General features: G+C 40.1%; 1 long non-coding RNA gene across 1 annotated transcript; it reads left to right on the top strand.

Moving 5' to 3' along the window:
• Positions 1-22,285: 22,285 nt before the first annotated feature.
• On the top strand, positions 22,286-25,985 carry LOC121902052. Its single transcript, XR_006097449.1, has 4 exons — positions 22,286-22,602; positions 22,689-22,773; positions 24,597-24,734; positions 25,562-25,985. It is a non-coding gene; the product is annotated as an uncharacterized LOC121902052 (long non-coding RNA).
• Positions 25,986-26,319: the final 334 nt, after the last annotated feature.

The raw sequence follows: 26,319 nt of genomic DNA on the forward strand, positions 1-26,319 counted from the left end.
CGTCCAAAGGTCGTAACAAAGAAACATTTCACAACAAAACCTGTTGCTCCACGACCTCAGCTCACTGCATCTACTGGTGTTTAGTTGGTAAAAAGAAGTTGGAGGTTTGTGGGTTGGGTCAGGTCTGGGTGGTTGATTGGCACTAGTTTGGACATGTTGCTGAGGTTGCAGGTCCAGTAAGTCAAGTTGAAGCTACACATTAATGTGTTTAAAGGCTTATAAGATGCTAAAACACTGCACAGCTGTTTATAACACTCAGACAGGATTTTACAACTCTTTTCTTTCATTGCAGCGATCGTGAGGTAAACAGCTGAATCACAGCGTTCACATTACAAAATAATAACCCACCAGAAATGTGTATATATATGTGATTGGCGCCTCGCCAGACGAGCGCTGCTCCCTTCAAATGAACGAGAGGGCTGCAATTTTTCACACAGAGCTGATGTCGGCCTGAAGTTGTCTTGAAATAAATGAAAGAAATTAAAAACAAGCAAAAAACAGCCGAAGGTTCAGAGGTTTAAACTCTTCAGTCTGGTACTTTGTGTCAAGAAAATCTCAGGAGCCAAAATCTTTCTGATAAACAGACTGAACTCCTTTTGGATCATCTACAATAATACGGACGCTGCTTCTCAAAAGAGGTTTTTTCTTGTTTATTGGCTTTAAGCGTTTCAAACAAAATTCCACTCAGTTCTGCTGTTTTGAGGCAGTGACAGAAAAGTCAGACAGCTTAAAAAATGATTTGTAGTTTGGTTTTTTTTTTGAGAGCTCCACTAAAGCTTTATGCAGTTTAAACTTTACCAAAAAATAAAAAAACACCTTGAATTCTGGTTGTTTTCCTGCATTATTTGTTGTTTTTGAGCCAGTTTCCTCTGTATGAAAAGAGTAAACAAAGATCTGATTTGACCTGCATCATTCAGCCTCTCTCTCTCTCTCTCTCTCTCTCTCTCTCTCTCTCTCTCTCTCTTTCTCTTTCTCTCTCTCTCTCTCTCTCTCTCTCTCTCTCTCTCTGACCTTTTTTGGACGCAGATAACAAACAGGAAACAGCCGGTTATAGATTTCAGTCGTGTCCGTGGCGTGTGCGGGGCCGGTCGGCCGGCCCGAATCGATACATCAAACTAATAAGTAAAATCTGCAAGTGCCAATTATTGCGTGTCATGTTTACCCGCCCAAGTGAGTAATCATCCAATTTAGTGAAAGCTCACCAAGGTAAGCGGAGCTGCTGGGAGCTTGTTATAAATCGTACGTTCTCACACGCCGACCAGTAATTAAGTTCCCAAAACACACACGTTAATATCGCTCCAAGCCTATTAGACCTGCAGGGCCTGTATGTACGTGTGTGTGTGTGTGTGTGTGTGTGCAGGTGTAGAATGAGGTTTTGCTGACTTCCTGCACAGGAGCTCCAATAAACTACAATTCTCACCGGAGACTGAAAGCAGACGCCATCTTTAAATCCAGATTAAGGAGCAAACTGTGTCCAAATTGCATATTTTATACTAACATTAAGATTCATGCTGTGCACTAATGTTGACAGCACATTATTGTAGCAATTAGTATACAAGAAATGAACCCTAAGATGACTTTTCTGTCTTCTTTTTGCTGTTTTGTTTCACTTGCTTTTTACAGACTTTGAACACATTCATGCCTCAACATGTATAATTTTCAGAGTAAGTTGCATCATTTCTCATGTCAGTGATATTCTATGTGTTCTATTTTTTTTATTTAAAGTGTTTTTCTTGTTCTCTTCATTGTGCAGAATGATGTATGTGCAGAGTTTGTTTTCACATTCATCTGCTGAAGGAGGAAAAGTTTCTCTGAGCTCACTTTAAATCTCATTTTAACACCTGCAGGTTTCATGACATCACAACTAGTTTGGAGACAGTTATGGTCCAGTATGCAATTTACACAAGTGTGATGTGGAAACTCGAAGCCTCCACTGGTTCATCAAGATAAACAGTCATTAAACCACTGCAGAAGAAGAGGACACAACGAGATAACGTCACATATTATCCTCCTCTTCAACAAGTTCATATTGGTCTCTGAGGTCCCAAAACATGTCTGAAGTTTTTTTGGCTGAAAATACTGAGATTACACATTCTAGCATGCCTCTCTGTTTCAGTCCTGTTTTTTATGAGCTGTTTGTGTGTCTATAGCTTTAAATGCTAATGAGCTGCTGCTCCAAACCCCCCCCCCCCCCCCCCCACCCACTCTGGAACTGCAGTAGCATCATTAATACTAGTATTACAGTAACACTAAGTGTATCTGTGGATCAGAATGGATGTATTAGCCTCGGCTTGACTTCACACACTTCACTTGGTCTGAGCAAGTTAGCTGCTGCTAATCAAAGTTACACAACGTTGCCAAGCAGAGGAATTCCTGCAGTTTGATCATTTGTTTTTCATGTGTATTGTTACCTTCATGACGTGTCTATCAAATACATCTACATAACATTACAGCAGCAACACACACACACTGGCGAGGATCACGGAGCAGAATGGGCTAACAGCAAAGCTAGCTAAGCAGCGCTGCAGTAACGTTATAAAGTTCCACGAAAAGCAACTTGAAGAAACAGTTATTACTGTATTTATATAGTTGGCTTTAAATGAGGTTTAATGTTCACACAGTTTCTCTTGACTGTCCCTCAATATCACAACGTTAATCCAACATCATTAACCATATTGGTCACACAACATGCTAACGCCAAGTTCAACAGGCTAACCTGCTAAATAAACAGTAAAACATGACAAAACTTTTCCTTCAAAAATATAGTGAATCCAACAGGTCTTCACCTCCTCGGATGATGGGAGGACATAAAGACTGTTGTATCGGGTCTTGCAGCAAACAACTATTTGATTCAGTAGGTTTTCAGTGGGCGGATCCCTTTATGATGTCACAAAGGGAGCCAAATCTAAACAGTGTGTTTTATCACATATTTACTGAATGATGGAGCAGGAAAAAAAAGAGGGAGGATGGTCTTTTCTCATAGTTTTCGGGTTTCTAGACACCCAAAAACATGAAAAAGTGCATTTTGCATAATATGTGACCTTTTAAAAGAGTGACAGTCAAAGCTCAAACGATGGAAAACCATGTATTAATCATTATCATCATCATCATCATCATCATGTCATCATTTATTCACTAAGTGTTTATATTTACTTTTCATCCACACAACTACTTTTACACATCAGACAACGGGAAACACTTTTTTTTCAAATTTCCTTGTTTCACTCAGGCTTTTTTTTTTTTACCCACAAATTGAAAATACCTACATTTAACCGGTGGTGATTTTGGGTTTCTGGGAAATTGTGTTTGTTAAAGGTCACTTAAATGAGAAATATCAAATAAAAATGCTGGCACTAGAGGAAGGGTCGACGGGTCACCAAAAGAATTTCAAGAATTTCCATAAAACAGTTTTAATAAAATCCTGTCACAGTGTTTTCTGACATATTCTGTCCAGGATTAAAGTGTTGGTCAAGTGTAAATTCTGACCTGATGTTGGTGCTGGAGGGGGAGTCAGGGGGGGGGGTCATGAATATTCACAGCACATTTCATGACAATCTGGCCTGCAGCTGTACACAAACCATCCATCATAAACATCCATCCCGTAAAATAAATCAGAAAACACCGGTGATCTGTGCTGCAGGTGTTCTGTTCAGTGCAGAGTAAAGTTTAAAAAATCTGACTGTGAATTGAAGGCAGCTTTGACCTCCAGCGAGCCATCAGCCCCGTCGACGGTGCGTTATGGATCGATGTGCGGTGGCGGTGCCGGCGGAGACGTGAACGCCGGTTTGTTGCTGCAGGTCGACCTCGCTGACATGAGCTTGAATGCTTGTTCACAACCAGCCAGCGGCTTGTTTTCGCTGAAAGCTAAACTGATCCAAGGTGTGTTTCACCTTCGCCGCTGCCGCTTCACACGCTATTGATATTCTGCCTCTGCCTCAGGTACTGTGTGTGTGTGTGTGTGTGTGTGTGTGTGTGTGTTCTCTATGTGTTCTCTGTGTGTCTGTAAGCAGATAGTTTGCCTGGAGGAACTTTACTGAAATTAATGACTCTGCTGCGGATGCTCCCCCTGCTCCACCTCCTCCTGGTGGTTTGGATGTCAGTGTTGGTGGCTGGTTGAGCCACTTCCTGGCTGATGGCATCATCACTCCTGCTGGGAGGGCTGACCTGTTTCCACCGGACAGGAGGAAGGAAGGAAGGAAAGGAAAGACAAGAAGTCCACCATGGCTGATGGTGAGTGGCTCAGATTCAGCAGTGGTCAAAACCTGACATGAGTGACACCCGCTGAGAGCAACCAGACACATTCAAAGTATCCAGTGATCTTTAAATTATGGGAACATTTTTCACATTTATATAATAAATCATCTTGCTGTCAGGATTCTGAATTTCAGAAATTACATCACTGTATTGTCCTGAATATAAGACGAGGAGAAGAGAGTCCTCATTCTTGAAGACACAGGAAACACAGGAAGAACATCTCTTCTTCTAAAGGGTCTCTGTGTCCAGATCTGCCCAAAAGAATTGCACCAAAGGAGGAAAACCAACCAGAGTCCCGTTCTACCAGAATAAAGGTTTAAACATGCCTTTTAAAAGAAGAAGACACTGGATTTCAAGTCTGATATTCTCAGCAGGTCATTCGATAATAGTGGAGACCTGACAGAAAATCTCTGTCTCCTTTAGTCTTCACTCTTGCAAAGTAGCAAACATTACTCAGTGAGGAGTTGCTGCTTTCTTTTCTCTTATGTGAAAGTAAACTGAATATTTTTTGGATTTCGGCCTGTTGGTTCAACAAAACAAGACGTTTAAAGGTGTCACTGTGATGGACATTTTAATTTGTTGTCTTTATTAATGTATTATGATGAAAATAATAGTTAGTTGCAGCCCTAAAAGACAATATATTTACAGATATATTTTGCATCTTGAGCTTCAAAGTTTGTTTGCAAGAAGAAGTGATGAGAAGAGGGGTGGGTGGAATGGGGGGCGGGGGGGGGGGGCGGGGGCTTGCCGCCTGCTGATTGACAGGCCCTGAGATCGAGAGCGGGGAGCGAGTCGGATAGATTCTCCAGATTCCTTAAATTGGCAATTAGCATTAATGAGCGCTTTAATTTTAATGAGCGGCTCTCAGATCTCTTTAGTTCATTTGGTTTATTTCATGCGTGACCCCCTCCAAACTCCACCCACCCCCAACCCGTACCCTGGAGCACCCCTCCTCCCTCCCCCCTCCCCCCCTCCACCCTCCACCTCCATCACATGAAGGCCTGTCTGTTCCAGTCGGACAGATTGAAGGAGCGGAGGACTGTTAGCTAACACTCTCCAACAGTTCACTGACCTTCCACCCAATCAAAGCTGATTTGTTCCACACAAACCACCACCCCGCCCCCCCCGCGGCTACCTCCTCTTTCTTTAATTTTTGAAATTTATTTATTTATTTTTTTTCTCCACTGGAATGTCAATCCATTTTATTCTAATGAAGCTCTGATTTCGTTGCATTCAGAAGCATCCGAGCCGTAACGATCTGCAGCCCACAGCCACGGCCTCAATTAGATTATCTGTGGACACAGAGGGAGGGATGGAGGGATGAGGAGTAAAGAGAGGGGAGGAGGGTGGTGGTGGTGGTGGTGGTAGTGGTGGAATAAGTAGGAGGGGAGGGGAGAGGGGGGTGATTGACCTCATGGTGGATGTTTGATATAAATTGTGTTAATGGTTTTAATCCCTCTGAGTGCAGCGTGGACAGCGGGGAGTCGGTCGCAGAAGTTACTTCAAGCAGAAACCTCGACTCTCTGCTGGCTGAACCTCGACCCTTGAAATATAGACATGCAGAGAGTGCAGAAAGTCTTCGAGTCCAACTGCCTGCTCCTGTGCTGTTTGTTAAATCATCTTTTGTTAGATAACACTAGCTTTAAAAAAAAAAAAAAAGCCCTGGAGATGCTATTAAGGCTGTTGTTAGAGGATCATGTGGCATGTTTCACTGAAAACTGCATATTTATTACATTACATTACAGTTGTTTTTATGACTGGTTACCTGCAGGGATCAATACTGAGTCCACATCTTCAAAACTCTTCACACAGTCGACAGCAACAGCAACAACCAGGGATCAAACTGTGACACATTTGCATTGTTTTCACACAGGAAGCGTTCAGTGACTACAGCCTTCAAATGTCCAAACAAGCGACAAAACTCTGCAGCACATTTGACATGTTTACAGCCTCACTTCCAAACTCAAAATTCAATTTATGTTCAAACACTAACATGTATTCATACGGATCATAACCACACTGAAATACATCTATATTCAACCAAAAAACAAGACTTGCTGTCCTATGACTCGTTTCTTGTAGAGAGCTACACATCTGAGTGTATTTACATTATATAGGGGAGACCAGGGACCAGTTGTAACACTTCCATTTGATATATTATAAACTTCAAATGTGTCAGCTACTAAAACAATGTATTTAAGTGGTTTTATGAAATATGTACAGCTTGCAAAATTGATTTAAATACAGTCAGTCCACTGTTTACAACTGTCACAGTGTACAGGTACAGTTGTAACATGTCTAAAATATACATAATTAATCAATCAAATACTCAAAATGAAAAAGTTATTGATATAAAAGTAAAAAAATTAGTTGAATACTTAATAAATCTACATCTAGCCTAGGCCTTCTCTAGCTTAATATGTAGCCTACCTCCTTTGGGCTCAACCTATAATACAAATCAGCTGCCTCTGTCAGGTATTTCCTGTTCTGTGGAGAAAACCTTCTTGGGGGTCCAGTACCCTACTCTGGGAAGTGATTTGGATCCCTGGCGCTCCAGGCTCCATTGACTGTTATGCAACTGATTATCATTAACTTAGCATGTAATTGTATGACTATGTCTATCCATCCATCCATCTATCCATCGATCTAACTAACTAGCTAGCTAGCTAACTAGCTAGTTAGCTAGTTAGTTAGTTTATGTAGGCCTTGAGGTTTTTAAAATATTTGAAACTTTGTTCAGGGACAGTTGTAACAAGGCGTTACAACCATCCCAGTATCACCAGTTATGTTTTCACCTCATCTGAATTATCTTGACTGCTAGTTTGACACATGTTAGCCATTTCTGCTATTAGCTTACAAAACAGTGTTTCTAATAATACATGTTTGTATTCCTAGACATTTAATCTCAGGACAGTATCCAAAAAATACATCTGTTAGAAAAGTTAATTTTTTACCTCAAAAACACACTTTTGCTGGTAACTTTTTTCTGTGAGTTACATATGTGGCGCATTTTTTGTAAGCAAGAAGACAATCTGACTGAGCATGTGCAGAGTGAGTGTGATCACTGTAGCTTGTTTCTGATCGGAGATGTTCAAAGTGTTACAACCGTCCCTGGTCTCCCCTACATATTTCTGACACTATCAACCTTTTAAAAAACAACATATACAAACTAAAACAGTGATCTTCATGTGCTGCCTGTTGTCAGTGTTTCTATCTCAGTGTGTCTGATTAACGTGTGAGTTGTTGTGTTCGTGTCTGCTGGAAGGATTTGCTTTTGTGTGTAAAATGAGCAGCTGTGTGTTTTTAAAGTTCAACATGTGGACTCAGTGTTGAACCGTGCAGGGAATCAATTGTACAACAACATATTGTAGCCTAATAGCTCAGTGTTTACCAAGCTGATAAACTGGGCAACTGTTCTGGGAACCCAGAAAACCCAAAAAAAACTTCCACAGTGCTACACTTTGATTAATGTTCATTATTAAAAGGGAACTCCACTGATTTTCTTCTGCATTCAGAGAGGTCGCGCCCCCCTCCAATACTTGAGATTTTCACAATGAGCGTTTTTAATTAGTTTTAATAACACAGCATAGAAACAAAAGTCACATATTTGTCACATACGCATCAAATACCTTCCGTAATTGTTAATGTCAGAGACAAAATAAATAATAATAAAACTGGAAATGAACAAAGGGACACACACAAAAACAAGAAGTAGTATCAACTTGAGGTAGTAAGGCTTGAGGTGTTGTCAAGGTGCATGAGTTGCATGAATTGGTACGTTCTTACTGGTATTTAACTTCCTGCTGGTTTCACACCTTTCCGATGATCTGCAGGTGGTGGTTATGCATCGAGAAATGTAGTGAAGGCAGCGAAGAAGAGTGCAAGCTAGTTAACATGTATGTAAACAACGCAGGATTACACTTATTAAAAACTGTCTTTTATGAGGAAGGAAATATACATTCAACACTTTTGTTAGATATCAAAGATACACCGAATGCGTCCACAGAGCTCCTTTTTAAATGAAACGTCTATTTGATGGAACAGTCACGCTCTCACACAGTTGATGCTGGTAAAAACCACTTTCAGTGTGAAGCCTAAAAACCCCTCCGGACCTCCCTCCCAGCAGGGACATTTCCCCACTTCTCACTGTGATTGAATTGCAAAGCCGTGATTAACGGTTATCACTTTTTTACTCCCACACACACACGTCAAAACAACAATTTAAGTGAAGTTTAGAATAACATCAGACTACATATTATATAGAAGCTGCTGTATGTACTGAAACATTTTATTTCCACTTTGAAAATTAGACCAATTACAGTCCAGAGAGTGATGGTTTTTATCCAATCAAGTGTAGAAAGAAGGTATATTGATGTCTGAGTCAAGGAGGGAGCTGTCAATCATCTGATGTTCAGCATAATGATGTCCAACCAAAGAAGAAATCCACAGCAGCATGAAAAACTGTTCATGTCATGATATTTTGGGAGCTCAGGTTGTGTTTTGTGGTAACACACCACCAGTATGAAACAGCATCCAGCCTCCGACAGGAATACAAAGACATAAACACATTAGTATACCGCTGCATATTGTAATGTGTTCCTGACATTTCCTCCCAATTATTCACTAATGCTGCATCCACAGCACAATGTCTCTGCATTTATCACTGGAAATTGATGCAATTTATATTCATCTAGCACAGTGACACAATAGCACAGTATGGGAATGGATTCCCTACTTCAATGGAAACCACCGAGTGTGAATGGAAATGGTGAGATAAGATATTTAACAGGCAGCAGCAGCTGAAGCAGGAGCAGAAGATTTAAAGGTTTTAAGGACAAATCTGGCGTGGACTTTTCTTACCTCATTTATTTTTTATGTTTTGTTTTTTTTTTTTTGCTTTTAGTGTGGATGTTTTTACCTCCATGAAGCACAATTAAAGACATTTTATAATCAGTTAAAGCAGAATTCAGGGTTGAGATAACAAGCGTAATTTATTATTCACTATTTACTTAAAATACCACATTTCACACAAAATATAAGATGTAATATATAACCGACTAATACACATCACATGATCAAAAAGGGGCTGGAAGAGGAAAAAAACTTGTATATTCACGAGATTTTATAATATGTTTAACAACCTTTTGCTAGAAGATAAACACACTCACACACACACACACACACACACACACACACAATCACTGACAGCCGAATAAACAGAGCTGTTAATTGTCTGGTTCACATCTGCCAATTATTTAAAGGATATGTTGACAGTTTTTCAAGTGTGTCTTAAACCAGCAGTCAGGTGTCCATATGAACAGTGAAAGAGGTTTTCCTCGCTGTAATCATCCCTCCTGTTCATACTGGATATTAAAAGATCCTTCAAGTGTGCTTTCAATGTGAAACGGGCCAAAGTCTACAGTGTGTCCACTAGTGTTGTGCCCGAATGCAAATACCTTATTTGACAAAGCACAAATAGTGGGTTTTTTATGAGTATTTATTTTGTACAAATATTTTAAAAATCATACAATACATCACTATCTCAGTGTCTCTCCTCTGCTCCGCTGTGACGTCTATCAGCAGGTCTCAACGAGGGGAGTCACATCCACCTGCTACATGACGCACATTTCCTAATTTGGACATCACTCCTGAAGTTGGGGATGTTCCCCAGAGAGAAAGCTGAACTACTGACACAAGCAAAGTGCTCCCAAGAGACGCTCCATAACCTGTTGTTCCCCTTCTCCTTTCCACAAAGTTAGGTTGTAAGAAATAGGCAATACACGTTACACGCTGTGCTGTCTCTGTGTTATGGGTGTATAAATAGGTTAAGTTAAGTGTTTGACTTAAATTTGACTTTAATTCTCTAAAATTAAAAGCGTAATAAAAACAAAAACAGGATTTTAAAGCCTTTTTCCTATTTTATTCAAATACTCACATTCATACCTCATCATTCAACATGTACTTTGTTCAAACTATCAGTACTTTTAGGCACTTTTTTTTGGAGAGTCTTTATATAAGCTGTGTGAGATTACCAACAGAGCTCAGGGTCCATTATCACACCTGAAATTATGAAACATTTTAAGCCTTGTGTGGACTAAAGACTTGTGAAGAAAATGAAAAGAAGAAAGAGAACCTCAAATACTTCCTTGTATTAATCTAATTGCACTGGAGTATAACTGAGATATCTGATCAAAGGTTAAAGAGCCAGTCTGATATTTTTCTTAATAGTGTTTTTCATTAATTCCTCATATCCTATATAACACCAACACTAAATATTATACTGCAAGATTTGATAGTTTGGCTGAAAAAAAATGATAGTTTGCAGTAAAAATTCTGTATGAGCACTTCTGTGACTCCTGAGATACATTAACAATGTTTATCATCACGTTGGCATAAATGTAACACTCACATCTCCGAAGCGTGAAATTAATTTGTGTATGTATTTATTGACAGCTGAGTTAAAACACAGTTTTTAATTATGCATATCATTTGTTACTGACTTTGTCTTAACACATATACGACAAAAATAGTCTTTTGTGGTTGTAATTATAGAGAGAAGAAGAAGAAAACCAAGAAGTAGGAGGGAGATGATCTCATTCTCGTTCATTTACATATTTTTTTCTGATGATCACCACTTCATCATCTGACCAAATGAACAAAATACAACTTATATATTGGCTGTGTTGACATTTAAAATGAGTGATGACAGAGAAAGTTAAAGGCACAAAAGGTTTGTTGTATTCGAGTGCAGCCACAAAACATGTAAGCGAACTGCGAACGTGTATTCAATATGCTGTAAAACAAGAAGAACGTCAAACAAACTCCGCTGACCCTGGTCACACGTTCATTAAAGAAAAAGTGAAAAAAAAGTGTGTGATGTATTGGTGCATGCATGGAGGCGCTGACCATATGCTTCTTAATGTGGACTGAATAATATCTCCAGTCTGTGTGGTGGAGGATTTTCTGAGCGCTGTCATAATCAAAGCGGGGCGGATTTGTTCTGCTTCGGCGTATCAGGCCTCAGCAGAGAGAGAAGCCGCAGCAGAGAGAAAAGAAAAGAAAGAAAGCTCTAAATGCAGCGTTTGACTTGCGACACTGCTGCCGCTCTGACACCACAGCCCCCAGATAAATTTGCAAAGTGTGTTTCCATCAAACATGACCCCGCTGCTCGCCAATTATCTCTCCAGGACTGCATCATTTCAGCGACCGGGGTCGACCCCTGTCTGTCAGCCGCTGTCTGTCTTCCCCCGGCTGACGGGGGGCAAGGGGAATGTAAAAGCATGTCTCCATCGGCAAATAATCACTCCCAGAAAGCATGCAATCTGTGGGGTCGGAGGTCGAAGCTTCCATAAACAGACGCCGCCTGGCTGTCAGGGGTGGACCTCAGTCACCTGTGTCTCTGAGCGGATGAAAGCCTGTTTGCTTTCTCTCCCTCTGTGGAGCTGTTGTGTTTTCTGCAGGGCGACCGGAGCAGGTGGAGATTGCAGGCGTTTCACCGCCGCCGTGAGCTCGACCTCTTCGCTCTTTTCACCGGGAGCAAATCTGTCACAGCACCGGAGGTGGCTCACAGAGCGAGCAAGTTTCATCCATAAACACCTCGACCTCCTCTGGGTTAAAGAGAGAGTTCCAAAGACCAGGAAGACGTTTATACTACATGAGAACAAAGTAAAAATTTGGACAAATTAAAGATAAGATCAATGATTACAAGTCAAACTGGAAAAGAAGAATAACAAAGAAAAAACAAGAAAATTCCCCAAAGAAAGTGTGATGAGCTGGCAGGAGTTAGCTTGTTAGCTAGGAGCTTGTTGCTAGGACAGAGGAAAATAGAAGAAACTACACCCCTGGACTGTTGAAAACCTTATATTATAGTTGTTTGTTCAAGTGTTACAAATAGACCTCTAAGAATAACTCAGATAAGCCTGCTGAGGTCAAACACTGACATCTGGAATCAGGGGCAGCTAGCAGTGGATGCTAACAGCAGCAGTTGTAAAACTTCTGCAACTTGAACTTTTATTCAAAAACCAATGAGCCTTTCAAAACAGCAGCCAACCCTCCCTCACTGCCCAGAGCGGAGCATCAGTGACATCATCAACATACACCAGACATTAAAAACGAAACAGGAAGAAGCACATTCAAACAGGAGCCATCTTCTACACTGACAGACCTGAAACCTGCACAGAGCCATTACCATCACCATCACCCCTCAGTGGCAAAAAAAGGGTACTGACAGTTAAAGATCAGGGACATAAAGGACTCTAACAACATTATAACAACTGCCAGTGTTTATAGAAGAGGTAAAGTCATGGTAGAGGTGTATCTCAGGCCTTTCCAGGACAGTTTCCAGGCACTTAAACCTCTGGTCGAGAGAGAAAACACCTCCTCTATGGGAGTCCAGCCTCAGGGTGATGACACAGACTCTCAAACTGTCTCTAACATCCCAACTGAAGAGGAGCACCATGATGACACAGAGCAGACCCTGACCAACCCCACATCAGACCTCCTTTTATAGACCTGAAGGAACACTTAACCCAGTTAGAAGTAGAGCTCAGAGAAATGGTCTTCAATCAGACATCCAAACACTCACAGCACAGCTGTTACTACAACAACAGCAACAACAACAACAAATGGAACAGATGAGAAAAGAGCAAGAAAGCATACAGACAAGCCATCAAAAACAATTACTCAAAGCCACAAGAAAGACCTGTTCGCTCTGACAGAACAAGCGAGAGAGCTGCAGCCAGAGAAAGAGCCTGATAAGATGAGTGAGTCCGTTGCTTGTTGTCAGAACAGGCGAGAGAGCTAAACCACGAGAGAGAGAGAGAGAGAGACAGAGAGAGAGAGAGCGGCTCTAAAAGAGTTTCTGGGAGAACTTCAGCTGGAGAAAGAGAGAGAGAGACATAAGACAGAGGAAGTCAAGGAGAGGGACCAGTCTGCACCACCACCACCAGTCTGACAGAAAGGGGAGAAATGACCTCATACTGGGGGAAAAGAGAGAATGTGCAGTGTTGCCTGCTACATATGTCACTTCCTGCCACAACAAAAAAGACAACCAGTAGGACAAAGACAGACAGACATTTATGAATATACTTGTATTTACCATATTCTACCACTTCCATCTCCTTTGGTATTTTTTGTTTTATGTTGTTATTTATAGAATAATGGCTGTCTTGTATCATCCCTACTAACATCACTTTATTTTATTATCAGCAGATAAACACTTGCATTGTTTTTGTTTATTGTTAAAGTCACTTTGAAACTGTGCCAATCCTGTTGCATTTTTAAAATTTCATTATCTGTTTTATTCTATTAACTAAAATTGTTTTTCACATTATTTTTGTTAATTTTATTCCTTGTCTTTCATAATGGTTATTATGCTTTGACAACACATGTCAAATGTCAATAAAGCTTATTGAATTGAATAGATTGAATTGAATTGAGTTTTGGGTGTGTTTTAAATGTTTCAGCGCTAAATTCTGAGGAATATTTATTATGTATTTATTTATATAAGGTGTGGCTGATGTCTTTTGACTTTGGAATGGCAGCTTAGGTTTCTAAGACTAGTGAACTTTTGGAGAATTAAATTCTGAGTTTTAAATGCAAAATTCACACTTCAGAGTCATTTTCTCTGAATATGTCATGTCAAATTGTTGATAATAATGTAAAAACCATTCAGAAAAAACAGTTCAGCATTAAACATTAGTTTCATAAAAGTCCATCTTTTCTGTCAACATTGTAGACGTTAGTAACTCAAAAACATATTATATACATATGTATATGAATAGACAACACATTAACTTTTACAGTAACACTTATCTCATGATATTTAGACATTCAACCTCATTGATTTCACTTCTCAAACAATGTAGACGTCTAATACCACTAGATGAAACTTTCAGAGACAAATTTTCAAATATAAACTCAACATGACAATTATTTCATAATAAAAGAAAACGTTCGATATGACTTCTTGTCTTATGTGCCTATCAAAATATAATTTGGCTATATATATAATATATAATATATATAATACTTGTATTAGATGCAACAGGTTAAACAGCAATTAGGTCAGTAGAGCAAAACACTGGTGCTGTTAAACACTTATGTGATTTTAAAAATACTATTGCATCTTATCATAACATTTAAAAATTCAACATGACGTTCTAACCTTACCAATAGAGGGCAGTCTTGTCACATGTTGTAAAATGTAATAAAATCACATTTTAATATCTCTTCAACAGGTTATTACACAGTTATACCTTTTCTTTTATAACACATCATGGTGTGGTTCATATACTGATCATACAGTTACTTTCACAGTTATTAAATCTTCCAGCCGGTGAGTTTTCTTCTGCATTGCGCCTTCAGATTTATGGCAGTCTGTGGAGATAAGAGAGACCTGGTCCTTTCTCCCTTTCAAATGAACCCAAAAGGTCATTTATGCTTTAAGTTCAGGCAATAATTTTAGTTATTCGGTCAGAACTGGTCTCTCAGGAGGTCTGTTTAACCTCCTTTTTTGTCACCGTGTTTGATTTTGGTCAGTGTCATGATGTCAGACCCCTACTTGGGTTAAGAGGTTTTTACGTCTCTGTGGAATTAAAGAAAGGTTGTTTTATCCAATGGAATTAAAGAAAAGAAAGCATGGTGTCCTACATGTTGTAATAATGTGTCAGAGCCCTAAACCCTGTGTGGCTTTTAATCTTTACATGACATTTTATTGTGTACTTTTATTGTGAAATTTCCCAGGGGGCTGGCATGCTGTAAAAAGGGAGATTGTCCTCCCAAGAAAAACTACTTTCTGTTTATGTTCAAATGATGAAGGCCTCTAGCAGCTGAAGGAATTATGACTCTTGTCCATATGAAGTAAAGGACAAAGTAGTGTGACGACGTTATAGAGCCACAAAGTCTGCAGAAAGAGGAGGTCAAGGGGGGGTCGGATGTTTGCTTCCTGTTTTATTCCAACAGTCAGCAGTGGTTTCTTTAAATCATGGCTACAATCTTTCCTGAACCTTAAACAAGATGTTTTTGGGCCTAAAACTAACAAGACATTAACCAAACAGAGATGTCAGAAAAACCACAGCAGTGACTTTTGATGGTTTTGGAGAAATGTTGTTGTCCTGCAACATTTGTAGCTCTGGAGGGCGATTATGTGACGTGTGTTATCATTTAATTTGTTATCATGTAGGTTTGAAGGACCTTTTGTTTAGTTCTCAAAAACAAAGGCTGTTTTTTAAACCCTAATGAAGGCCGTGTGCCGAAGGTCGTTAATAAAGAACAGACACTTCCAGTGAGTTTCAAATTTTCCCTATTAATAAAGCCATTAAGTGTTACATCGGTGCAACGACTGAATCATTAGACTGTTAATAACAAGCTGTTATTGTTTGGTTTGACAGAAAAGCTTCATACTCTAAACTCTCTGGTTTACTGGAAGGTACAAACCGCCTTTGCATCATCACAGAAGCATCCAGCAAACACTTCTAGAGCGCTAATTATGGGCCGCCAGAGGACAAAAAAGTGCATCCACACAACAGAACGATGATCAAAGAGCTTATTTACAGAGGAGTCAGCGTGCTTCAACAGTCTGACCGGAGGTAAGAAGATCAACAGCGGGCTGAAAGTCACGCAGCTCATCTGATGTGGCGCTGAGTCGAGTGGGTAAGAAGCGGTTCACAGCCGTACCATTATCCTGCTGAGGGGTCCGCTGGGTGATTATAGCCTGTTGCCCCCACTGTGGGCTGTCGAGCCTCGTTAATATAGCTCTGAAGGTGGGCTAATTGGTGCTTAATTACTGTAGTCGGCCCACCAACAGTCAGCGAGAACAGCTGCACCCAGCAAAGAAACAAAAAAGGAGGAAGAAAAAAACCGGAGGGATGAATTAGCAACCAGAGACAGCGAGCCATTCAAAGAGCGTTTGTTCTGTAATTGTGAGAGGAAGCAGGAGGAGGGAGAACATGCTACGGCAGCTCGTCGGGACAAATTGCAAAGATGTGAATTATAGATTTCCACACAAGCTCCCCCTTCTCTTTCCTTCTCTCTCCTCTCAGCCTTCAGAAACAGCTTCGCTCATGAAATGTTAAGAGGACAGATGGCAACAAAAACAGCACATGGCAAACAGGAGGGAGAGCCACCTCGTAGACCTCAGCAGTTTGACTGTACATACATACAATAACACAGCAAGGACAGATTAGAGCGGCCCTGAACATCACCAGATAAGACCTGCAGACCATCTCTTTCCCTTTTTTTTCCCCCTCCCTCTCTCTCTCTCTGATTACTGCACTCAGACACATTTGATTATGCAGGGCAATTTGTGGGGAAAGTGTTTATTTGGCAGGAAAGTGAGAGAATTGATGAAAGCGGTGAGTCAAAGGAGAGGGATTGTCTCGCCGGGCTTGTTGACAAGTGTTTTGATTCGGTTAAGTTAGAAACTTTATTGTCCACGATGTGGAAAATTGTCTTTGGCATCGCCACAATCACATCTCACAATTCACCACAATTCAGCTATTTATGGCGTTTTTTAAAAGCGTGGCGCTGCGGAAAGAAAAAGAATAGACCCGGCAGCCTTTGAATCTTCTCGCCACAAATGCAGCAGAGTGTTTATTCTTTTCATGAGCACAGATACATGTATTAATGTCTGTATTCCAAACGCTGGTCTAATGGCGTGCATGCTCTGACAGCTCTCAAAAGTGTGTGCGCGACCAGCCAAGGGTCACGCAGCATTACGCGTTATTACAGCTCCTATGGCAACCATTTACTGCAGAGAACATGCTGCTGCATCCACTGTAATGAGAAATCCATTTGTGGACAAGGCAACAACAAAGCCCTCAATTACCACCAGCACACTTCCAATCAACTGAATGTACATTTCTCCGGCAGCGGCAGCAGACCTCCCTGCCTCACCCCACCCCCCCCCTACCCCCCCACCCCTTCCACGGTCCCTCACCTCATATAAACTTCACAATATTATTTTTGACAAGCCTGTCTTTGAATCGCATTAAAGCCTTCCCAGATTATTATTACAAATGTAAAATTACATCAACTCGTCCCCTGGCTGCTGGCGCTGTGATGTGCACTGATCACGGCGTTCTCAAGAGCATCTTCCTTCGGATTAGAGGTGCCACTGTTCATAAACTCATCAAAGCACAGTGAGCGCCGAGCCTCTCAAAGATAATGAAAATGTGCCGACAATAACACAGAGGATTAGAACTGGACTGTGTTGGAGAGAGAGAGAGAGAGAGAGAGAGAGAGAGAGGGAGGGAGAGGGAGGGAGGGGGTGGTGGTGGTGGTGGTGGGTGGGGGGGCTTCAGTAGAAGAAGAAGAAGGTGAAAAGAGAAAGATAATAATGACAAATGCCTGTGGCAATTAGATACTGGATGATGTGAAAGAGTTCTTGCAGCTTAATGCAATGCAAGCGGCGGTTTCACATGATGCAGGTGATGCTGCGACGGTGAAGGGGGGGGGGACGGAGAGGGGACGCGGGGGGGGGGGGGTCAATGATTCTTTGACTCGACCCGGATCATTAGGTCAAACGCGACAGGCATCTGTGGCAGACTAATGATGTTATTAATAACCACAGTGTGAAATCCAAACCGAGCTGAAGAATCATCTACACTCTGCTGTGAAACACAGGAAGCAGATCAAAACCGCAAAGAAGAAACAGGAAAGGTGAGTTTTCAGACGAGGAGGTGAAGACGAAGGAAGGAGGTGTCGCTCCAAATGTCACTTCGGTCCACATAAAGAAATCTCACACTACTGACCAGGCTGAAAAGACATTTCCTCATCGCATAATCTTTCCTCTCATCCAGACCTCAGGACAAGGAAACCTAAAAATAACACATTGATGCTGTAACTCTGTAGCCTCTAGCGGACATTAACTTTAGTCTTGCCTCAACATACCGACCATCAGGAGTCCCTCTCTGTACATTTTGCCATGGGGTATAAAGAGGTGAGGAGGCCAATGCACTGTTTACCTTCCCAAAAATATCCACAGATATTGTAGAGTGCGGCTGGAGTCAATAATTCACATTTACTGCGCACAGAGACTTTTAGTCAAACTGTAAAGAGCTAAAGGCAGGGACTAAAGTTCACCCAGAAAACATACCATGACCCTCTGTCCAGGTCTGGGTAGGAGCGCTGTTTTAACAGGTCCTATAACCGGCAGGCTTCATGGAGGGATTGAATAGATAGTAGCAGCTGATCAGTTACACAAAGATAGAAGTATGAACACACCGAGACAATCTGACAACGTCGACATCAGCTAGTTTTCATTCAACTTTAGCGCAAATTTTAACCGAATCTCCTGAATACCTGCAAAAGAAAATTCTAATTAATTTGCACTTTCATCTACTTTGCTGCTTTTGTGAATATTTGGAGTTTGTTTATAAAGATAAACAGCTGCTGGCACTATTTTATCGATACACCATGTTTTCCACCTCAGCCGACTGTAAAACCTTTAGATTAATTGACTTATTGATTAATGTGTGGATTATTAGTTTTATCAAGACTTTTGTTTTGAAGGATGCAGGTTAGCATTTCTGCTGTCATGTTTCCTGTGTTCTGAAAGTGTTGTTAATATGTTGTCAGTATGTGTTTCTGCAACTCTGTTAATAAATAAATCTAGTTTCATGTAAATATCGGACACTTGTAATATTGTGGTTATAACAGAAAGTGCAGTGATCATCTTACTTTACAAACTTGTACTTGTCACACATCCATGAGCTTAACTTCCTCTTTTCATTATAGACTTTCCCTGTGAAGGCACGCATGTTCTTTGCTGTGTGTACTTTCTCTGTTTTTGCTGTAAATGTGACATTTTATTTACTTATGTACCAACAGTTTTATCTTTTAGACCTGCAGCTTTATTTCTTTTCATGCATAAATCTTTTTCCAAGGCTTGTAGTAGTTTGCAACACTGCATTGTACTGTTGACAGCATGGTTGCTAGCATGGGGCATTTAATGACTCATGATGTTACAAATGTAAAATCTTAATCTGTAACAAAGCCAAATAAATGTAGTGGAGTTAAAAGTACAATATCTCTGATTTACAGTGGAGTTGAATTTAAAAATACCGTCTCAAATAAACCACGAGTATTTGTATTCAAGCACAGTACATGTCGCCATGTTTAGTTAGTTTACATTTACACTACATTCCCCACAGAAATAATGACAAGAGTGGATGAGATGGACACAGATGTACACTGGGCTGCTGTGGCTCAGGAGGTAGAGCGGGTCGAAACCCAAATTGCTCCCAATGGCGGCGCCATCGGTGTGTAAATGTGTGTGTGTGAATGAGTGAGCATAGAAACATTGTGGAGCATGTTGGATAGGAAGCAGGTTGGCACCTTGCATGGCAGCCTTTTCCATCAGCGTATGAATGTGTGTGTGAACGGGTGAATGTTGGCTTGTATTGTAAAGAGCTTTGAGTGGTCAATAATACTGGAAAGGCGCTACATAAATGCAGTCCATTTACTAGGGCTGTTTTCATTATCTATTATCCAAATGATATTCATTTCATTATCATATATGACACAGAAAAGCTTCAAATCCCCACATCTGAGAAGCTACAACCACTGAATATTTTGCATTTCGGCTAAAAAATATGACTAAAACGACATTTGATTAACAAAATAGTTGAAGATTATTTTTCTGTTGATTGCCCAAACATTGCAGCTCTAATGTACACATTGTCATTAAGTGTCATGTCACAAACACAGAGTTAACTCCTCCTCCAACCTCTATCACTTCTGTGTCGACTAAAAATGACTTATATGAGATGAATGTGATCATCAGCAAAAGTCCAACTGAAATCAAACTGCATGTTTTATTTTTCCTGCTACAGGATGCATTCATGTCTGCTCTGTAAATCACATTTTCAGAAAACATCAGACCAAAAGAGAGAAATTTAAAAGTTTTGGTTTTATGATGGTGCCCTCTTGCTTTGCATTAATTTGATGGAATACTGTTAGTTATCTGTAGATGGAGAATTTAATACCACACAGAGAATCAAATCTTTTCATAAAGCCATAACGTGTTGTTCTATCATCAGCAGAGCAGACGGTCACACTGAGCCTGATTGCATCCTGCTACACAACACAAGAACCACAGACTCTGAACAACAACCCACATTAGCTTCCCTGCTAAAGTCCCCTTCTGATCTAACTTACAAACATGAACACACATCCTGCAGCTTGTTGAACGAACCTCCAAACAATCATTCACTGGGGAAAAGTGCACAGCTAGCATCAGTTAGCAGCTGGATAGCTAATTCGCTGCTTAGCTGCAACACATTAAACATGCAAGCGTATAAACATACCTGCAAATGTCACTTTGGACTCGTTAGATGCTGGTTTGGTTCTTCAATATCACTGCTAACAACACACTCTGACCATGATTTGTTTGTTTGTTTGTTTACTTTGTCTCTGGTTGTTGTTTCTTGAGCTGAGCCTGCTAGTTGCTGTCAATCAAACACTTTCCATCCATCTGTTTTTCTGCACATTTTAAATGCATGCATTAAAATACAAAGTGGAAACACTAGAAATTTGTAAAAGAAAGAAAAAAAACATTTAAATTTTTGCAAAAAACGGTTTACGGTGTACGGATAAAGAGAAAATGCACCTGCAGCACAGATCACTGGTGTTTTCTGATTTATTTACAGGATGGATGTTTATGATGGATGGTTTGTGCACAGCTGCAGGCCAGACTGTCATGAAATGTGCTGTGAATATTCATGACCTGCCTGACTCCCCCTCCAGCACCAACATCAGGTCAGAATTTACTCTTGACCAACATTTAATCCTGGACAGAACATGTTGTAAACTAGATTTTAATACAACTTTTTAATGGAGATTCTTGGAAATCATCGTCTAGTACCAGCATCGGGCCAGAGTTCCCCTCTGTTAATAAAAGTATTATGTTTATTATCATTTAAAAAATCAATGCCATATTGTTGTTTATTTGATATTTCTGTTTTAAGTGACTTTAACACAATTTCCCACAAGCATAGAAGCATCACTGATTACATGTTTGCATTTTCAGTTTGTGCATAAAAAAGTAGGAGTACTACTTTTTTCTCTGAGGTGTAAAAGTAGTTGTGGGGATAAAAAGCAAATGTAAACAGACTGAGTGAATAAATGATGACGTGCATGAATAATGTGACTTAAACATCTGAAAACATCAGATCTGTGTGGAGCGATGATGAGGAGACTGTAACCTTCCTCGAATGAACACATGAAACAAACAGAAATGTCAAATTTCCATCAAGTTTTCCATCGTTTGAGCTGTTTGACTGCCGCTCTTTTAATGACGTCATCTCGTTGTGTCCTCTTCTTCTGCGACGGTTTAATGGCAGCGACTGGAGAAATAGCGCCACCTATTTATCTCCTAATATTCAGGAATGGATAGAAATAAGCATTAAATTGCATTTTCTTTTGCTGATTTTCTGGAAATTCGGTTAAAATTTGGACTACACTGGGATGGAAACCATCACGTCCCTCCAACAAGCTGTGTCTGATATTACAATTATTTGTCATTTTATTATTTTTAACTTCAAAACCTAAATGTGATTCCAGTTGGACTTTAAATACTAATTAAGAACTGTGGTTTAACAGGTGTCCTCATATACCATTTTAACAGACAATTGCCAGCCAATCAGCAGCTTGTCTCTGTTTATTTATCCCTAACATAAATTATATCTTATGTACTCATCTCTAAATCATGATGCTTGCCACCTGCTGCTTCCTGTCTGCGGTGATTCAAAACGCTGAGAGAGGAAACTGAATGCTGCTGCTCTCCAGGAAGACAAACATGCTCATTATTCCGTGAGCCCAATAAAACAACTCCGACTAAACCAACCACTTGACAGACTCATTTCTGAGAGATCATTGGCGAGGATGAGGGCCAAGGTGGCGAGAGCGGCTTCTGCTTTTGTCTCCTCTCATTTCCTCAGAAAAACGCCGCCTCCCCCCTCCCCACCTAAAAAAAAAAAAAAAAAAAAGAAAGACATGAAAAAAAGAAACCCAGACACTCAGAGCGGGATAGTCCCAGCTATTAACTGCTGGCTGATTGCTTTGTGCAAAAGGTGCCCGAAGAGCGAGGGGAAGGAAATTAGGGAATAATGGGAGGGAGTAATGAAAGAGGATGAAAACTGGCAGCCTGGCTCAACAGGCACAGCTGAAAGAAAAAGAAAAGAAGAAGAGACAGAAAAAGACAAAAAAAACCGTGAATTAGAATAGTTATTCTAATTCTCAGACTGTAACCCACAGCAGCACGACCAGATGTACGGCAGATTTTCAGACGTTTATCCCAGTGTCTCCACACTTTGTTCCCAAATTGGATCGAATGGAAGGTGATTTAAGGTAGGTGAGCGTGAAGTGGAGGTGATGTAATCTTTCTCTTCCCTTTACAGAAACAGAAATTTGCAGGGAAATGTTTTTGTTTGCAGTCTGAAACATTTGCTCATCCGTGCAAAACGAAGCTCGGTGAGCGAGCGACTGCTCGCAGGGCCCGTTGGTGAAGTATGAGTTAAGGTAAAGTGAGTTACAGTAGCTCTCTATTTTCCCTGCACTACTGTTTACTTCCCCTTGACATTCTCTGCAGATTATTTTCTCAATACATTGATTAGTTGTTTGGTCCATAAAATGTCAGAAAATAGTGAGAAATGCCCGTCACAATTTCTCGGAGTCAAAGGTGAAGTCTTTAAATGTCTTGTTTTGTCCAACCAACAGCTCGAAAACCCAAATATATTCAGTTTACTGTCATGTATCACAAAGAAAAGCATTGGATCTTCACATTTTAGAAGCTGAAACAGCAAATTTTTACTTAAAAAATGACAACTGACAAATAAAACACTTCATTGATTATCAAAATAGTTGCTAGGGATGTGCAGAGGACCCAGTATTTGTATCTGTATTTGAGGTCCCCACATTGGGTCTCAAACCAGAATCTCCCAGATCATAGACGACTGCGCCGACTACTGAGCTAAAACTTTGCTCATCGCCTCGTCTCAGACAGACCTCTACCTGTTTATACACCCATAACACAGAGACAGCAAAATAGAGAAATAGAGAAAATAAAGCTCTCCATGCTAACAGGCTTGCTGAGGGTCAATTAGTAAATTTAGCTAGCTTAGCTTGGTCACTAACGGAACAATAACAGTTATTCAAAAGACATATTTGTAGCATTGACTCCTACTATCTGCAAACCATTGTTCTTTTTGTGGAACAGTTTTTACTTTGACAGGTTAAACTAAAGTGGATGGTGACACACAGCTAATAAGCTATGATAGCGTCCTTCATTTACGACTCTGATGAGTTCACCAGAGTTGAACTTCACGCCAAAAAGTCTGTGTATTTACAGTGGAATGAATTGAACTGACTGTGAATTTTTGGCATTTTAAACCCTGGTGTGTCCAGGCCTTTAGGGCTTAGTCACACTAGGATCTTTAACAGCAAAATTTCAGACCAAAATCATTTATTTTCTCAACCAGTGAATTTCGAGGACAGGAAGTTAGAGCTTTGACGTAGAGAATTTTACCACGTGAGTTTGCACCTCTGACCAAACTGCAAACTGTGACGGTCTGACAGTGCAGACGTTTGAGTGAACTGAGTCCAAAATGGATGAAGCCAACATATTAGCATCTTCAAGCTATAGCTAGGTTTCAAACTAGCTACTCTGGCCTGCTAGCATCACATGTTAGCGGTTAATTAGCATGTTAGCAGTAGCTCTCCGACACCAATTTTCTTACTATTCTCTTGACTTGCTGTTGTTATTACATCATAGTGCCATGATACATAATCTTTGATGTTCATTAGTGTTAAAAAAAATGCTCATTTAATTTATGATGATGACTATGATGACCATTTAAGGTATTAATGCACAATGATCTCATTCTATTCCATTTATATTTTCATTGAAAGTTCTTATTAATCTTTTTAAATCCTCCTCGTGTCTTAAATACATTCAAATATATCATCATAGTTTTTTAAAATAATGTTATCCAGCTGTGTTAAGACACTGTTTTCACTTTTACTATTTTTGAATGAACCAAACCACACGTGTCCCAGTCACAGAAGCCCAGCAAAAATACAGATTTTTAAAAAGTAATTTACACCTTCCTCTCTCCCTACATTTCATTTTTCAATTTCCGTTGTGCAATATTTTATTAAAAATAAATCAATTTTAAGCTGATTTCAAATTAACCGTTACCCAGGTCTACAGTAAAGTCACACCTGGAAACAGCTTGTATTATTTCACCTTTTCAGTCATGTTGGTTGGTTCTTTATAATGACAGCTCTGCACCTTCCTCCTCCTCCTCTTCCTCCTCCTCCTCCTCCTCCTCCTCCCTCTGCAGGTTTAAATTAGCATCCCATCTCCTGCACTCCTGCGTGTGATAACACATCTGATCTGAGCCGGTGTGGAGTCAGAATACTAAATGTGTGAGTCTGTGTGTCGCTCTGAGGAACAGCAGAGCGCTGCCAACCCATGCTAGGTAATCTCTCACCTCCCTCCCCTCCCTCCCTTTTTCCTCCCGCCTTCCTCCTACCTCTCACTCTCATCTCCTCAGCTGCCTCCAACACATTGCAAAAAAAAAAATCTCCATTTAGTCCATTATTGAGCCCAAAAAACCTTATTGTCTGTAATGGAGTGAAAGAATCAGCCAAGGGGGGCGAATTATTCCAACAATTTCAATACAAATCAACTTTTTTCATGTATTATTGTCATATATGTTGATAATAATCGAACCAACGCAACCAACTGTTCTCAGTTTTCTTTTTTTGACCTTTGAATGTAAAAATAGGACATATATTTGTTATAATAACCTCATTCAAGTACTGAGCTGCTGCATCATATTGCACATATAGTCACACAGACATGTCACTTAATAGACCTGATCCAAGACTTTATATTCATTTATTGTTTTGTTTTGGTTCTGTTATATTTATAAAACACAACATATCAGACAAACATGATGACGTGGTGATTTCACAGTCCTACAGTCACTTGATAGTATGAAGACAGTTCAATACATTAAGAAATATTAGAAAATAATTAATTCCTAAAGGAAGACAGCATCAGATGGTAGGTGATATTCTGAGCAACTGTATCAGGTTTGTGTAAAAGGACAAAAACACACAAATGACTCTGATCACAAAAGGTCTCGTCCATTAAAGTCAATGCAGCTCGAATCAAAGATGGTGCAGGATGTCGTCTTTGCTCTCTGACTGTACAGTATGTATTTTCTGTACCGTTGTCACAGATTCACCATCTTTTTCATGTTGTTCACCTGCCTGATCATTAACTCTCCTGTCATTGCAGATCCTGCCATCTGCCCTGCAATCACCTCGTTCCCCTCACCTGAGTTTCCCCACCCGTCTCCTCACCTGGATCCCATTAGGCTCATCAGTCACTCCTTATATATACCGGTCCACATTCTCATGCTCCTTGCCGGACTGTCTAATGTGTTTGCATAGCTTTCCAGCATTTCTATATCTACCTGTTCACTCGCCTGTTACCTGAGATCCTGCCTGTTTCCCGGTCTTGAGATTTGTCTAGTCCCTCGGAGTTGTCTGCCTGGTTTGTGACCCCTGCTTGGTTTTTTTTGACTAATTAAAGAATATCAGACTCTGCTCCCGTCTCTGAGGTCGTTACAACTGTCACCTTCTTGTACTGTATTCATCTCTGTATGCACCTCTGACCAAATGAATTTCCATTTTTGGCTGATAAAGTTAATTTGATTTGATTTGAAATATACATATATTACAGTACTACAGTCCAGTGAGTTTTTATTTCCAAAATCGTCCCAGTAACACATTTTAAATAAGCCGTTAAGTGACTGAAATGTTCAGGGAAATGTCCGTTCATGACTAAAATTTGTAGACACTTGGCAGAAAGGGAAAGACTGAAATAAAGCCAGAACCATATCAGTAAGGTTTGAGGGCCTCAGTCTATCAGTTTTCAAAGCACCTGTACAATCTAATGCAATCCTATATATATATATATATATATATATATATATATATTCACTTGAATGAAAAAGTCCAAACTTTTGACTGGTACTGTATATACATAACATT

This window comes from Thunnus maccoyii, chromosome 8, assembly GCF_910596095.1.
Source record: "Thunnus maccoyii chromosome 8, fThuMac1.1, whole genome shotgun sequence".
Classification (NCBI taxonomy): Eukaryota; Metazoa; Chordata; class Actinopteri; order Scombriformes; family Scombridae; genus Thunnus; species Thunnus maccoyii.